Source organism: Chinchilla lanigera, unplaced genomic scaffold (genome assembly GCF_000276665.1).
Source record: "Chinchilla lanigera isolate Chin_1 unplaced genomic scaffold, ChiLan1.0 scaffold00026, whole genome shotgun sequence".
Lineage (NCBI taxonomy): Eukaryota > Metazoa > Chordata > Mammalia > Rodentia > Chinchillidae > Chinchilla > Chinchilla lanigera.
This window is the reverse complement of record NW_004955427.1, coordinates 24,418,684-24,431,157: the sequence shown is the minus strand read 5'-3', so window position 1 is coordinate 24,431,157 and position 12,474 is coordinate 24,418,684. Positions and strand designations below refer to the sequence as shown.

Here is a 12,474-nt window from a genome sequence, read left to right as displayed (position 1 = left end):
GGTGGCGGGGGAGAGGGCAAGGTAAGAGAGGATAAACTAAAAAAAGCTAAGAAATTCTGGCAGACGACCTTTCCCCTAGGTCCCCGCCCCTCTCACATCCCCGGCCCGAAACGCTCCCGACTCCCGGCCCCTCCACTTCTCCGGCGTCTGACAAGAGACCGAAACCGCAGGTGCGAGCTCCCCCTTGTCGAAGAGGCCTCCTCAGTTGCGATCTTTTTCCAACCGCTTTCCTCCTGGGCCCAACGGGGTAATCCGCAGCTCGGAGCCAGCTTTCCCCAGCCAAGCCGGGCTGGTGACACGCAGGCGCCGGAATCGAAGCCACGCAGGGTTTTCCAGCCAGGTCTCCGCGCCAGGCGAGGGCGGGAGCCTCGGAGCGCTTCCCTCATTGGGGCTTCCCACAATGCACCGCGCCGGCAGTGGCGGCGACCGCGGCGGCGCTCTAGCCGCGGTATGTCTGCCTCTCTACTGCTCTGGGAGGAGGAAGAGAAGGAGGAAGAGGAGGAGGAGGAGGGGGAGGAAGAGGAGAAAGGCGCAGGGGTGGGAGCTGTTGCGGGAGCTGCCACAGCAAAAGTTCTCCCCCCTCCCCCCTTCCCCTCCTCTCACGGCCCCTAGGAAGGTTGGAACCGCTGCCGCCTACAGTCGGTGACCGCGCGAGTCGGCGCCTGCCCGCGGTAAAGCGCTCGGCCTGGCAGGCCCGGGCCCCGGGGAGAGGAGGCGGGAGGGAGGGGAGCGCGCGGCGGTAACGGCCTGACCCGGGGGAGCGAGCGAGGCGAGGCGGGGGGCGGCCCGGGCTGGGCGCCGAGGCCCGAGGGAGCGCGGGGCGGCTGGGCCGCGGGCAGGCAGGGCGCGGACGGCGGGCTGCGGGCTTGAGGACGGATAATGACGGGGGTGGCGGAGGCGAGCGGCGGCCTGCGAGGCAGGAGAGGGGTGACAGAGGTAGGGACGGCGGTGGGGTGCTCGCGTGGGGCCGCTGCAGGGGGCCGGGCGTGGGTGTGAGGAGGCCGGGAGACGCCAGGTCTCTGTCCGCCGTGCTTGGTGCAGTGCTTTCTGCACCGCAGGCCTCAGTCGCTGTCGCTGCCGAGCGTGCTCTCCGCGAGAAGGGAAGGGCAGGGTTTGGGGAAAGGGAATGCTTGCAGGAAACAGTGCGGGTGTGGAGAGGGGGAGAGAGGCCGGGACGATGCCGGGGAGGTGGAGGAATGCAGGGGGTGGCCGTGGAGGAGTCTTGAGGGTTCCGGGGGGTGTTCATTGTGCAGCTACGTTAGGTATTTCATTATGGAAAGAACTGAAGCGTTTCCGAGGCGAGGAAAGAAGGGATATAGGAGTTTCCGCGAATAGAATGGAAAGCGTTTGAAGCAAGGAGTGCTAAATATTAGAGAAGATGCAGGGAATGCATAATAGAATAGACAGATGTGGCATAATTAATAAACGCTAGCCCAAGGACTAAAGAGTTATTCCAGATGGGCTAGGATGGCCTCGTTCCGAACCTGTCTGGGCTCTTCAGTAGATGACGTCGGGTAAGTGTGGGTCCGGGCCGCGGTGGGGGTCACTGAGAACGAGACAGTCTGTAGTTTGGTCTGAGACATTTTAGTCTTGCACCGGTGAGGGTGAAAACCTCTGAAACAGACTTTGAAAAGAGCCTGCATGTGGGGATTCTTAAGGCCGAAGAATTTAGGGTTTTAGCAGATTTAGAGTACTGTCACTTACCAGAGCCTGGATGAACCCTGTTCCGGCAATTGCTGGAAAGGAAATTACTTGACTTGGTGGTGACTTCTTCCCTGCCCATCTTACTTGGTCCAGCAGAGCTGGTGCCATATCGTTCAGTCTGGATTGCCCTACCTGAGATTATACTTGATGGTGGGGGCTGGGGGTGGCCCTTTGGGAGCTGTGTTTGTAGCTCAGATGAGTCTAATTCGCTGGATTGGTTGTGAACCTGTGGGGCTGGCAGGAAATCTTTTGCCATTCACAGTTCTCACTGTACTCCTTCCCTGAGCCATGGTGGTATTGAAGAAAATACAGCTGCCAGCAAAATGTAGGTATGTAGAGTGGAGGATCTCTAGAATGTCTGTTTTGGTCTTAGGTTGTAAGGAGGCCAGGACTGTAGGAACCTGAAGAGACTGGATGGTTCTAGAGCCAGACTGAAGGGACAGTTAGTATCTCAGTCAGGAAGTGAACTAAGCTCTGGATTTGCAGAGCTCACATCAGCCCTCATTACCATTTCCATTTCCATTTCCATTAGGGAACTCTGGGAGAAACCACGTTATATTTTTGGGTGAGGGGGTTATATAGTCTGGCTGGCCTTGAACTTGCTATGTATCCCAGCCCAGCCCAGCCTCCAACTTGAAGTCCTCCTGGTTCAGCTTTCCCAATGCTGGAATTACAGGTGTTTGCTACCATGCCTGGTTATAAGAACCATGTTCTTAAAATTTACTTAGATATTCACTTTGGTATTAACAGGAGCTGTATACACATTTCATTGTAGTATTTCTTTTGCTGAAGAGAGGGTCATAAGCATGTTAAGTGTGAAAAATTTTATGGAAGTCAAAAGTGAAGATATTAATGGGGGAGATGGAATGAAATTTGAGAGAGAGCGGGGAAAATTCAGTCGTTCTTTTAGTGGGTATCTGTAAAGAAGAATGCTAATTGGAGTGGAGAGGGGTTTTCTATTACTACAGATTTTCTTATAGAAATAATCCAGTGTTGTTACTTGAAAAATTTGGAAAACTTTCTGTTAGTACATTTAGATTTGTTCACTTTGTAAAAGGACTTCCTTGTATTACATAGTGTGTTGTACCCATTTTTATGTCATAGTGTCAAAGGACCAGTTTTCCTTCCCTTCCCTCTCTAGTACTGAATATTATCTGTTTTTTGTAAGTATAATGCACTTAAATATAGTGTGTCATTGTTTTTCTTGTCTTTTAAATTATGAAATAATATATGTAATTTTTTTACATGTATATAATTATAAAATTGTTCTGAGGGAACTTAAGGGTGGAAAGTGATAGCCCCTGTTTTACCTGTTCACTGCAGTGCCACTTTCCAGAGGTCATTAACTTTTTTTTTGAGACAGGGTCTCTCTATGTAGTTCATGCTGTCCTTGAACTCACTATGTAGCCCAGGCTAGCCTTTCAGTGATCCTCTTGCCTCAGCCTCCCAAGTGCTGGGGTTACAGGCTTGCACCACCACGCCAGGCAATGAGATCACTAATTCTAGTGATTATTTTTTGTAGTTCTTTTCATGCTTAGAATTGTTCAGGTCTCTAAGTAATGGGCATATGCTATTATTGATTTATCAAAATGACATTGTCAAGGAGTGAGACTGCCATGAGTGAAAAGGATTTGTGTCATTGACCTTATCCCCCTTTTTTTTCTCCTTTCTGATTTTATAATTGGTATTTTAGTTCTTTCATGCTTATATTTTTAAATAATATGCTTAAGCTTTGAATTTAGAGTCCAACTACTTCAGGCTCTTATCTCTTGATTTCCCCACTATGTTAAATGAGAGTTTGGAATAGGATGGCTTTCTTGAGTAGAGAAAAGTATTCAAAATTAGGCTGGAGATATTGGGTGAATGACCAACGGCAGTTTTGAAGGATCTGGATTGTAGGAAACAGCATCCTTCTAGCATTAGACCTGCTGGTTAGAGATGAGGAGTTGCCTGGCCGTGATAATTGTTCATCTTGAAATTAGCTACCAGGTTGCAGTGTTCTTTGACAATCTTATGGAGAGTTTTAGTGTGTGGAACCCGGAAATGTGCTAAAATGACCCCTGGGAGTTCTTTCCAAGATTCTATGGCAATTCTCAGGTTTTAGGAAGGAGTGATGTGGATGCATGTGTCTTGGGGTGGGGTGGGGTGGGGTGTGGTGGGAGGAGAAATAGAAAAATGTGATAAGGGGAGGAGCAGAATGAGGGGTAGAGTTTGATGGAAGTGATAATTTATAGGGATTGCTGAAGAACAAAGAATTCTGAGGGCTTTTGATAAAGTTGTGAGCGAGATGTCTCTTACAGTGGTATGACTGAGATTTGTGGCACTTAGAGGAAAATGACTATATTTAAGTCACTGATATAATGGGAATATGTTGGAAAAAACTATGCTGCTCATTTATTAAGATAATGCAAAATATGAATGTTTTTGAAATCTGTATGAGGTATATGTGTGATGGAATTGGGGGAATAGAAGAGATGGCTCCATTTCTAGAAAGTCTTGTTCAAATAACTATACCCCTCCCTTCGCCAGTACTGACAGTTGAACCCAGGGTCTTTGCACTGAGCTGTATTGCCAGCCCCTCCCCTTTTTTTTTTGAGACAAAGTTTTGCTGTGTAGTCCAGGCTGGCCTTGAACTCACTATGTAGCTCAGGCTGGCCTCAAACTTGTGGCGATCCTTCTGCCTTAGTCTCCAGAGTGCTGAGATTACAGGCGTGCACTCCCATGCTCTGGCTTATTTTTTGTTTTGAGATAGGGTCTCACTAAGTTGGCCAGCGTGGACTTGAATTTGTGGTTCTGCTTCCAGCCTCCCAGAGTGTGGGAATTCAGTCCTGCTCCTTCGTTTCTCTCCAAAGGCTGCCTTAGGAAGTCTGAATAACAACGGTATTCACATGTAGAGTTGAACAGCTAAATTTTATATTTACTTAATTAATGGGAATTAGTATTTGTTTTGCAAATGGTAACTAGATTGTAAGCTGGCCTAGAGCTGAGACTGTTTATCTTTTGGGAAATTTAACAGTTTGATTTTTTTTTTTTTTTTTTTTGAGACAAGGGCTCACCATGGTAGTTCAGGCTGACCTTGAACTCCTTATGTAACCTATCTTGACCTTGAATTCATGGTGATCCTCCTGTCTCAGCCTTCTGAGTGCTGGGATTATAGGTATTCACCAGCATGCCTAGTTTTTGAGTGTTCAATAAATATGTGTTGAAGACTGCTGGAAAGTACATTTACTGTTAGTGATAATGGTCGACTGTATGAAACTGCTAAGTACTGTGGTAATATTGTAGACAAAACTCTGTGTGTGTGTGTATGTGTTTGAGAAAATGAAGGAGGAGGTACCTGGCTGTGGAGGACCTTTAGATTAAGGGAAGAATTCATATAATGGATTAGAATGGAACTGTAATAATCTTGCAAAAACATTGAAGGGGAGGATCAAAGGGTCTCATCTAATCTGAGGCTCAATTTATCTGGAGTAAATCTGGTCTGGAGCAAGGGCGCTGGTTTAAGAGCCAGGTGTAGTGCCTGTAATCCCAGCACTCCTGAGACTGAGGCAGGTGGAGTGCCATGAATTTGAGGTCGGTGTGGGCTACATAGTGAGTTCAAGGCAGCCTGGACTATAGGGTGACAGCCTACCTCAAAATAATAACAAAACAGGTATTGGTTTAATTTACATTTTTTATCATTGTTTTGAATCATTGTTTTAATTTGCACTTAATTTTTTTTGTGTGTGTGTGTGTGTGCGTGTGTTTTGACACAAGGACACACTCTGTAGTCCAGGGCTGGCCTTGAATTTAGGGCAATCTTCCTGTCTCAGCCTCCAGGGTGCTGGGATTACAGGTGTGTGCTACTACACCCAGTTATTTCATTCATTTTTTTTGGTCTTTTTTTTTGTACTGGGAATTGAACTCAGGGCCTCACACTTGCCAGCCAGGCACTGCATTGCTGAGCTACATCCTTGGCTCCGCCTTTTTTTTTGTCATTTTGAGACAGGGTTTCACTATGCATTTCAGGCTGGGCTACGCACAGCAATCTTCCTGCCTCAGCCTACTTCATTCATTTGAAAGACAATAAAAATATTGGAGGAAGTGTCTTCCCTCAAGGAATTTACAGTATTTACATTCTTTTGGGGAGGGAATACAGTTGTGAAATAATTCAGTAACAGTGTAAGGTTTCAGAAAATTGAGTTGTTCAAAAAAACAAGTATCCTCAGATGAGGTTTTTTCCATTGTGGTAGTCATTTTCAGAGGTGGTACTCAGAACCTCTTTTTGCAGCACCTTTTCTGAGTTACTCTTGTACCTCTAGCATCTTTCTATATGATTTACTTAATTATTAAGTACCTATTGTGTGCACTTTGGGGAGGAGCCTGTAAAATGGACAAAACATGATCCCTATTCTTTAGGCGTTTATAATTCCTTTAGGGTGACACATTTATAAATAATATAAGGCATGATATTGGCTGAGTAGTCTCACTGTTGACAAATCTTTACTTTGGAAGATTTAATTTTTAGAAATGCTGAAGCTCAGTCAATGTAAAATGAAGTAAATAAAGAATAGTTTTACTATTAGTTGTTAGTCAAAGAAATGGGAACCAGCCAGGCTTGGTGGCACATGCCTGTAATAGGGAGGCTGAGGCAGTAGGATCACCCGTGAGTTTGAGGCTGGCCTAGGTTACATAGTGAGTTCAAGGCCATTCCGAACTGCACAGTGAGACCTTGTCTCATTAAAAAAAAAAAAAAAAAGATGAAAAGGGAGTGATTTTTCTTTTTCTTTTTTTTTTGGTACCAGGAATTGATGACCTCGCGCTTGCCAGGTAGGCGCTGTGCTGCTGAGCTACATCCCTGGTAGGAATGATTTTTCTTGGTTCACTTACCAAGTAATCTTGGAAAATACAGCCAAAGAGGAAGTTGTAAATATTTTTGGACAGTGGCAAGAGCCTCATATTAGTTAGGTAGGCACTAGATACACGTTGGCCGAATGCATCAGATGCTTAGATGGATTATGATAGCCTCCCAAGATACCCTCTTTTAGAGGACCACACTGGCTTGAAGCTGTAAATAAATTCTGGGCACATTTATTAACAATCTCATTACCTTGAGCAAGGCACTTCTGTTTGCGGTTAAGTTTACAGATGACTTGCAGACAGTAAGCACTGTAGAAGTTCAGAGAATGGCGCAGTGATATTGGCTAAGGTTTGGGGAAAGGATTTAAGTAAATCATACTTTAGGTATTTGAAAGTATTTAGGAACCTCAGAGAGGAACTCAGTGGCTCCAAATTTCAATTATAGGCCTAGAATCAACCTAGAGTCTGGATCTATTTTTCACTAAATGCGTTCTGCCTATTTCATTTTAGCTACTCCTACTGTCTTTTTTTTTTGCTGTTGTTGGTTTGTTTTTTGACACAAGGTCTTACTCTGTAGTTCAGGCTGGTTTTGAACTCACTATGTAGGCCAGACTGGCCTCAAACTTGTGGCCCTCCTGTCTCAGCTTCCCAAGTGCTGGGATTACTGACCTGTGCCATCACTCTCAGCTTGGTTTTTTTCTTTTCAAATTTGCATTTGTTGGGTAGATGTGGAGCCCCTTGCAACAACTGTGGGGTCTGTTCCATCTGTGTCCACAGTAACTTAGGTTTTTTTCTCCAATCAGATTTTATTGGTACATTTAAGATATACAAACTTATCACATTCATCATAGAGAATTTGCTCCTGTGCATCATAACTTCTTTCTTTTCCCATTCCCCTACCCACCTTTCAACCCCTTCTTCCCTCCCGACTTGTAAAGTGTTTGTTTGTATTCTTTCCTCCTTTTCTCGTTTTTCCAGGGTAACTTTTAGTTCATCCTTTTCTGAGTCTATACCCTGCAGACTACTTGGTCTCTATGAGTGAAGAGTGTGAATCAACTTGGCCCTGTTAGCCTTGCATTTTCCTCTATGCTTTTCTCAAAGCTGCTTTTTGAATTATGGCTAGAACAGACAGGGAACTGAGAGCATGTGTCTAGTGGACGCATGCTTATTGAATAAATGAGTGAATGAGAAGTTATACGTGATAATTTAGGAAATTTGAATCATCTGTTTTCTGTGACTTTCGTTAATTCATAACTTGCCTTTTTCTACATAGGACTTAATGGGATTGATAAAAATATATGCTGTAGAAATGAATTGAAATAATTTGAGTAGCTCTGGCTGAAGAGAAATATGAAGGAAAAATCTGTTTAAAGACTGTATCAATCAGTATGGATGTTAGAGACCTAGGAGTAAGATGGATGAGCAGGGGAAAGTGGTATCTGATAGATAATGATAATTCTGAAGGAGAAATATTAAAATATGACAGATTATGTTTAGAGGAATTCATGAGAAAATGGAAGATAAAGGGGATTATTTGAAAGGGCTGTTCTAAGGAAGGGAAAAGGTAAGGCTGTTTGGAGGGTAAGAATTAACAAGTTTGGAATGTAGAAATTATGTGATTTATAATTGAGAGTTTCAGAAAATGATGGGATGAGTTTTCTTTAACAGGTAATACAGATTTGTTATATGCAAAAGCATTGCTGGATGCAGTCAGGAATAATCTTTCAGGATTTATATTGTAGCAGGGGGAGCTAGATTTACACACAAATGGGTACACTATGATCACAAGTATCAGAAAAATAATGTTACTAAAGTTAGAAGGTAGAAAAGGCATTTGACTAGGGGAGAACTTGGGCCTGCATTTTAGTGGGGTGGAATTTTAGCTAGTATTTGAAGAAAAGGTCTGACAGGTTACTGAAGGAGAGCCTTCCAACCTGAGGGAATAACATAAGCATGGATTTGAGGAGAGAATCCTACAACTTATGGGGAGTGGTGGGTAGTTTTCAGTTTCTAAACTATAACCCACTCTAAGAAATATGAGTCACATCTTCACCTAATATATGCATGTGTGAATATTTTTGTATATGTATAAGACAAGTTTAATAATACAGTGACTGTCCTTACCAGGTTAGTTGCATTTGGATGCAACCTGCATTTGGATGTTACCTATTCTAAAGCAACAGTAACAAAGCATAGGTGGCTGGGGGTGGGGAGGGAAGCTGGTTGTCACCTATTAAATTGATTTCATGACCAACTAAATAATTCATCACAACCTGTAGTGTGGAACACAGAGAGTTCATGAATAGGGCATAATATGATAGAAGGGAGGAAGAGTCAGTAGAAAATGGGTGACCTTGAAAGCTAAACTAAGTTTGTATTTGATACGATGTAGTGTTGTGCTTAGCTGGGTTTTAGTCTTCGCCCGTCTATTTACCCACTCTATGATTAAAGAGAATTACTTCCTTTCTGAGTCTGAGAATTTCTCCTCAGGAAATTGATATTATACCTTCCCGGCAAGGGTTATTGTGAGGATTTGAGGGTAAATTATGTTAACATAAATTAAAGTATGTTTATGTATATATCTATATCTATATATATATTTGTTGTTTTTGTTTTTTGAGACAGAGTCTCGCTTTGTAGTCCAGGCTGACAATAACTGTGCCATTCAGAGGGGGCAGTATGGTAGTAAAGTTGGAGGTTAGAAGACCTGTTAGGAGCCTGGCAGAGAAACCAAGAATTTGGGTTAGTTAGATAGTGGTAGGATTCAAAATGAGGAAAAGGGATGTGATTTGAGTAGACACTGATGAGTGGAAAGATGGCCGTATGTTTACAGTTGTGGAAAGATTCAAAGGGCAGTAGCTGAAATTGAATTGCCTTATTTTGATAGTTTAGTAGGGTACATTAGAGTAGATGGTACAATTTCTTTTATGTAGCAGGTGCTCAATTATTTGTTGAATGATTATTTCACCTATGGAATGAATTGTGAGTAAAGACAGTGAGAAAGGTTAGATTGTAGGATGTTTTGATGGACTGCTGGAATTTGTTCACTTAAGGAATTTTTTTTTTTTTTTTTTGTATATTTTTATTGTGTGTAAGTTTCCATGGTAGGCAGTGTGAAGAATACATGTTTATATATGGCAAAGTCTATGTCCTTAAGTATTTATATACGGACAAAATATATACACATCTGTCGGACACAAATACTATAACATCCTTGTTTAGGGATGATTTTGTGGAGAAATTAGTGAGTAGTTTTGACCTTGAAGGATAAATAGGATTATTATAGTAGATGAGGTGGTGAGCTCAGGTTGGCATTCCAAGAAGAGGGAGTGTGACACAGGAGAGAAGTTGTGGCATGTTTAGGGGTTGGTGGTTTGTTTTATTTTATTTTTTGAGACAAGGTCTTGCTATGCAGTTCAGGCTGGCCTTTAACTCACTTTGTAGCCCAGGTTGGCCTTGAATTCATGGTGATCTTCCTGTTTCAGCCTCTTGAGTGCTGGGATTACAGGCATGTGCCACCATGCCCTGCTGATTGGTTAGATTAACGATAATTTAGAGTTCATATTGAGGAATGGAGGAAAATAAAGCTGGAAAAGTAGAATTGAAGATGTCAAAATCCAGACCAAATTCGTTTTTAAAAGTTTATTGAAATAAGATCTAAATGGTGAAGTACTCTAACTGAGGGTACAGGATAATGAATTTTTCTTAATGATGCATTTATGTAGTCCAGTTCAATGTACAGAAACACTTATAATGTCCCGTATACATCTTCCTCAAGTTGCTGTGTTTTCTAACCCACAGTAACCAGTATCTGACCTCTGTAATAACAGGGTAGTTCAGTTTTTTTTGGACTTCATACAACTAAAATCATACTTGTGTCTAATTTCTTTTACTTAACAGTATGTCTGTAAGGTTCATCCATGTTGCATGTAGCAGTAGTTCATTCTTTTTTATTCCTCCTTAGGATTCCTTTATTTGAATAGACTGTGATGTTTTTATTCCATGATTGTCGGACATTGAGTTGTTTCTATTTTGAGGAAGACAAAGAAGTTTTAACTGGACTCAGGATGCCGTGGGGAGCATTGATTCAAGGTCTAGATAAGTTGCCAAGTGGAGGAAAGGAAAAGCTAAAGGATGCTCTAGAGCAATGATGGCGAACCTTTTAGAGGTTTCAAAGATACAAACAGCCTGGTTGCGGGCACGTGTGCAGTTGGTTCCCCACCAACTACCCTAGGGCTTAATACCCTGGATGACTGAGAATTGTGGTGCCATTAACAAAATTAATTGGATTATTTATCAGAACTATTTTGGTGTTTTAAGACAACACTGACTACTTACTGTGAGAGGCACCAAATGGAAGCATGCAGGGGGAGTTCTCTAGCTAGAGTTAAAAATACTGGATTGGAGCTAAGGAAAGAGGTCCAATAGAGATTTGGAATTGCCTACATGGAGCTGATAATTAAAACTACTAGTACTGTATTTGGTAGGGTGCTGATGGTTTTGAAATATTTGGACTGATAATTGAAGTGCTAATTGAAGTAGTAGTTGAAGAATCTGGGTAAAAAGATATCGGTATACCAATTCCTAGGAATAACTTAGATTATAGTAGATGTTGATAGTTTAAACATTATTTTTGGAAGCTGGGGGAAGATATTTATGTGAAGAGTGAAAATATAGAAGGGATGAGACCCTGAGCAGGAAAGAGTCTTTTGTGAGAGCAGAAGCAACTAGCAATTAGAATTGTGTACCAAGAATCAGGTGTTAGAATGTGCAGAATAGAGTCCTGTCCTTATGCAAACCCAGGCAGGTAGTTCAAGTGTTCCAGGCTGAGAGAGAGTAGAACTTAGATGGTGGGATTTGGTACATAGAATTTTTTTTTCTTCTGGTCTTCAAGAGTGCAATTTAGAGACCTGAGTGGAAAGGGGATTTACTGAGTGGGTAGGAAGAAGATGGGAAGCAGTTGACTTACAGGTATTGTTTTAAGGAGTTTAATTTAAGAAGGAAGAACAACTTACTTAAAAACTGGAGGCAAGAAGTAACAGATGGATGAAAAATTGAGTATTTTAGAAGCTGTAAAGAGGATCACAAGTGGAGAAGGTGTGATTTGAGGGAATTTTATGTAAAGAATATTTGATGGCATTAATGATTTAAATGTGAAGATGATGTAGATTAGTTAATGAGCTGGGGAATTGTGTTTAGAATAATCTTTTGAGGAAGACTGCTGACTTTGTGTGGCGTTCATGTCCATTGTGTGGGTGTGGAGAAGGGGCAGTGAGTGTTGTCTTGGCAAGTCTCATAGTTTGAGTAGTAAAGGTCATAATGTACTGCAGAGGGCATAAAGAAGTGGCCACCAGACAGGTTTCAGTTATGTGATGCCAATTGGTGGCCAAGAGCTTGTGTATAACTAGAATATGTATTACAGTGTGTGTTTTAAAAGAGGCATTGCTGAAGTTCCAGCACTTCTGAGTGATGGCCTGCTTTTTAAGTGTGTACATGTGGCTAACTGCCATGCAGGTGCGGGTTCGAGGAGCTGGGGGGTCAGAGTAAAGAAAGCACAGTAGCAGCATCATTGAAGTCATTAAGAATTACTGGCTGACTTTGAGACAAAGCAGAATTGAAGTAACTGGGGAAAATGATAGGAAGGTACTCTGGTGGATGTTGCAGAGGGAGTGGTTTGTGTGGCTAATGTGAATGGGAAAATGAGTTTTTAGTGACAGAGAAACGGTGGAAGTGGCTTTGGGGAGATAGAAGCAGTAAGACTTTAGCAAATTGAAAGAGTAGGAGAATGGTAGAGCTAAGACATGAGAGAAGCAGGTTACTCAGGAAAAGCCAAACTTTAGGTGAGAGATTGTTATATCAGTCCAGGTAAGAGCTGATAAAAATCTAAATTGGAGTGGTGGCACATGCTTGTAATCCCAGGACTCAGGAGGT

The 12,474-nt window shown here is 42.5% G+C and overlaps 1 protein-coding gene across 6 annotated transcripts in view; it reads left to right on the top strand.

The window, feature by feature from the left end:
• The first annotated feature begins 460 nt into the window (after positions 1 to 460).
• Znf148 (zinc finger protein 148) overlaps positions 461 to 12,474 on the top strand; it is a 135,772-nt gene continuing 123,758 nt past the window's right edge. For 4 of the 6 annotated variants that reach the window (XM_013515181.1, XM_013515180.1, XM_005386547.2 and 1 more), the window contains exon 1: positions 461 to 671. The gene's annotated coding sequence lies outside the window, so the exon portion shown is untranslated. Of the gene's footprint in view, positions 672 to 917; positions 937 to 6,488; positions 6,514 to 12,474 lie in introns of those variants that run through there. The other 2 variants (XM_013515179.1, XM_005386548.2) reach the window with 2 other exon arrangements.